The 4,476-nt window shown below is 32.7% G+C and overlaps 1 pseudogene; it reads left to right on the top strand.

The window, feature by feature from the left end:
- Positions 1 to 1,287: 1,287 nt before the first annotated feature.
- Positions 1,288 to 3,782, top strand: LOC141528446 (uncharacterized; annotated as a pseudogene).
- Positions 3,783 to 4,476: the final 694 nt, after the last annotated feature.

Raw genomic sequence — 4,476 nt, 5'->3', positions numbered from 1 at the left:
TATAATGTATGTATGAAATGTTTAATGTTTTTATTGACAACTTGACTTGAAAGTTATATTCATCTATTCAAAAGTTTTTGTAATTTAACAATTTCATCGCTCACAATGAAATTAGATGGCCGGTAATTACTTGCATCATTGATTTATTTATTTATATAATTATTTTTTATTATATAATTCAACTATTTATGTTTTCCTCAATTGTAAATATATTTTTAGGTTATTCATTTCAGTAAGTCTGTCGACATGGATTAGTTCAACGGTAACAAACCTGATGGTAACAACAATATATCATTTTTGAGTCAATTGTTATTATGTATAAAAAAAAAAGGTAAATTATTTTAATTACCTCATCAATATTTTAAATCTACATTTGTAAGTAACAAAATTAAAAAATATATTATTATTTGAAAAGAAACTTTTGTTACAAGCTTTATATATTTTTTGCACATCCGGTAAGTTTAAGTAGGACATCGTTTGTAACCCGCACATTTTAAATGACACAATTAAAGGCACTTGTCACAGATTACATTTGTTTATAATTTCAATTGCTCGTATACTTTTGGGTCCGAATTTTTTTTACATGAAGGACATTTACAATCATTTATTTTTTTTTTTGTGTCGAGTAAACTTCTATAAGTCTCCAAGCGTCCACAGTGAACATTTTTTCATTTAATTTATATTTATAATTTTTATCTACAACTGCAGAAGTAACGTCTGGAATTGTTTTTATTTCAAATTCTCTAATCGAACAACTTGAGTTTAATGCATTAAAAACCGTTTCATTATTCACAAAACAATTTATTATTTTATCATATTATCAGCAACTTATCATGTAATCATTTCTTCAATCACGGGCCCGGAATGGGAACCGGTAACATCAGCGAATCCTTTCAGGGAAATAAGGAAGATGACATGGAACTAAATCGCAGATTATTAGAACTATCTGTCGCAGACAAACGAATTAGTATGGAAAAGACTGAGCAAAAAGTTGTTCGAGCCGCCTTGCTGGAGGAACGCGGACGTTTTTGCCATCTCGCGAAATTGATCAAGCCGGTTCTCGACGAGGAAATAGCGATGCTGATGGAGTTGACACATCTTCAAGAGATCTCTGAGCAACTGGAACTACATACGCGGGTCCCGTATGATCTTCTAGCGCAGTGCGAGCAAATAATAACTGACTTGAAATAGCAAAGCAACTCGGGCCATTGGCCATTACATCACCACTTCACCTCAACTAATTCGCCTGCGAGCCCTTCGTTGTCTCTGGGCTCCCGCAAAAGCTTCATGTGCTCCAGCAGCGGGTCTTGCAAAAATCATCCTAGTCCAGCCTGGGGGCACCCTCACCACTGGCCCAGATCGTTTTCTCAGGTGGGACTTTTAAGTCATCATTAATCAGTAATTATTTGATTTATTGAAAGTGTTTTAGTACTTTCAATATAGAACTCATCTAATAGAATAGAAAGCATTTGCTTGCAACTACTGAACACTTTTATAGATGTTTGATGAATGTCGTAGTCGACGTTATTTATTGTAACTTCTAGAAGGAATTAACACTTGCAAATCGATAATTATTGACTCGGGAGGAGGATCGGTAATAATCTAATAATGTTTCTAAAACATTGATGCTACGTCGCCATTTATCAACTAGTAGCTCACGTGAATCAGGTTTTACTTCTCAAGATACGCTTAATATTGTATTATGAATTATGAACAAAAACTATTCGTTAGATTTTACATTTTTTCAATGATAATTTTATTATTTTAAAGGATTATATGCACATAGAATTTTCAGAAAATCAACTTTTTTTTTTATTTTTGTAATGTCAATATATTAAAGTACATAGACAAATAACTTGGGTAAGCAAAATTTATCAAATGACTGATAATATCAGTCTGATTTTTACACAATTTTCTTAGCTATATTTTTCAGTAATTGATCCGAGGAATATTAATTCCAATTATTTAATATTAAGTTGAAGACTGAAATTTTCATTGAAAAAAATTTTTTTTGTCAAGCCGCTATTTAGTTAGAAATAAATGTTTTCATCATTTCTTCAATTGATCGCCAAATAATATTTAACATTAATGAGACTGTCCTAAGATCATCCAGAAAAACTCCACTTAATTTCCACGTGTATATTTTGATAGATTAAACCTTTTCAAACAATAAATTGCATCATAAGATACTAAAATCAAATTATTAAAATTTCTCAACGCTCTTATGCTTATTCAGATGTCCCTTCTGCAGTAGTAAAACTCTATGACGTCAATGACATGATTTAAAAATAAAAAACTGATTTATAGATATCAAATGGGTCTTCCCAAAGCAACGTGAGTAAAATACTAATACCGTATCGACAAATATAAATCAGCAGCAGCGTCCGTTCTCCAACGCCACATAGCCCAATTCACAAGAAACAGCCGTCGGTTATAAGAGACAACCATCCAAAGGACAGACTTCCGAAGAACGACCTCATACTATTTCGTCGCCTTACGAGAAGGGTGGTCATAAGCGACCAGCGTTGAGTGTCTACACATTCCAAGCGCCAGACTCAACAGGGATGTCACAGCCAACCTGCTTAACTTGTGTTTGCCAAAACTGTAGCGGTCAACCCAGCTTGCACACCACCAAAAGCTGGTGAAGCTGCTAACGCCCCGAGACGCTCCAGTCCAGAGCGCTCCACGTCCACTTCACGGGTCAATAACGACGGTAATGGTAATTAACGTCCTGGTAAACCGAAATTACTTTTGCCAGCGCATTTAGTTAAATGTAATTTTGCTTTTTTTATTTTGATTTAATGTCATTATATTTATGATACCGATAATTGAGTATTGATTGTGAATTGGTGATTCCTCCACAGAATTATTAGGAAATCAATTGGTTACCCAGTCGATGTACGTAAACATGAATGAGTTGGCTAATTTAACAGCTAATTGAACGCAGGAAATGCAAGTTCCAACTGTACGCAATACTGCTGCTTCATCAAATCCAAATCTTCCTGAAAAGGTATTTTAACTCATCAATTAGGGTGACTAAAAAAAGTCGATTTATTTTTTATTGTCAATTTTTATTAAAAGTATGTTAATTTATCATGTCCAAAAAATCAGTTAGATTAAAAAAAAATTTTAGAGGTCACTCCTGAGTCATAATTGTTAAAACCTTTAAGAATCATCAAAAATTAATTTTTCTTTTGCTTTTAATTTTCTTATTATTATTTTATACTTTTTTAGGTTGAAAATTACGTACACTGATAATTTGAATTCAAAATTTTTTACTTTTAGAAGTTGCTTAAAATTTTTTAAACTAATAAAAATGCCAGATAAATATTTTTAATTAAACTACTAGAAAAAATATATTATAAAATTTTGTAAATTTTTAATGAATGATTCTTAAGCCCACTATAAAAAAAAATTAAAAAAAATTTGATTATTGGACTTTTTTTTAACTGAAAAACGGTTGAGTCTTGTGAGACATCAAAATAACTACTCATGTTTTAATAGTTGAATTTTTGTGCCACACTATTATCAATTTATATTTTTCGATCAACTCTGGATATGTATTTTTGTTTAAATTTAATCAAAATATCAACATAATTAAAAAAATTATTATAGATAAGTATAAATTGATTATTTTCCAGACTGAATCAACAATAACGCCATTACCAAAAGAAGATATACCTCAGCAACCAGTAACGAGCAATTTAGATATGAGCGCAACATGTACATTGCCTCGTTGTGGATCATTTCAACAAAACAAGCCAACACCGCCAACACGCTGAACTTCTACAAAAATCACCTCAATGACAAGTATTACTAATACTCTCAAAGAGCGTACAAACTGCAGCATCAGCGCGAGCAACCTTCTCCAGATAGCAGGGCCTGACAGTGACTTCACCAGCTCGTTCCCAAACATAGCAGACGAAGCAAAGAACCTTCCTCCGCCACCAGCATTCCTATTGGGAAGAAGTTCGCCAATCGCGAGTCATCTCCCAGCTAAAAGATCAGTATCCGTTTCAGAGATAGTGAGAACACTTACCAAGCTGCGTCATACACTCGCTAGTTCGTCATTCATGTTGATTAATCATAATCATTAATTATATATTTAAGGAGGGAAATGCGTGTAGAAAGACATTTTCATGTTGATTTTTTATTATTTTTTTTAAGGCATGAAAATTAATGTTATTTATTGAATCTATCAGGTTATTTTATCTATATATATAAGAGATTTCCACGTATATAGTCACTCATCACGACATCTCTGGAACTATAAGACCTAGAGACTTGAAATTTGGTAGGAATATTCTTTTCGCCGAGTAGAGGTCAGCTAAGAACGGATTTTACTAAATTCCACCCACAAGGGGCGTTGCGAGAGCGTCAACAATAAAAAATTCCCGTTTTTAAACTATAGCTCCTACATGTTCCAAATTTGGTAGAAATCATTTATATATGATCCAGAAATTATCTATGAGCGGA

The sequence above is a fragment of the Cotesia typhae genome, unplaced genomic scaffold (genome assembly GCF_013202065.1).
Source record: "Cotesia typhae breed Kobodo isofemale line unplaced genomic scaffold, CoteBio_Ctyphae contig_43, whole genome shotgun sequence".
Taxonomy (NCBI): Eukaryota; Metazoa; Arthropoda; class Insecta; order Hymenoptera; family Braconidae; genus Cotesia; species Cotesia typhae.
Note: the sequence above shows the minus strand (reverse complement) of the source record. Positions and strands in the feature narration are given on the sequence as shown.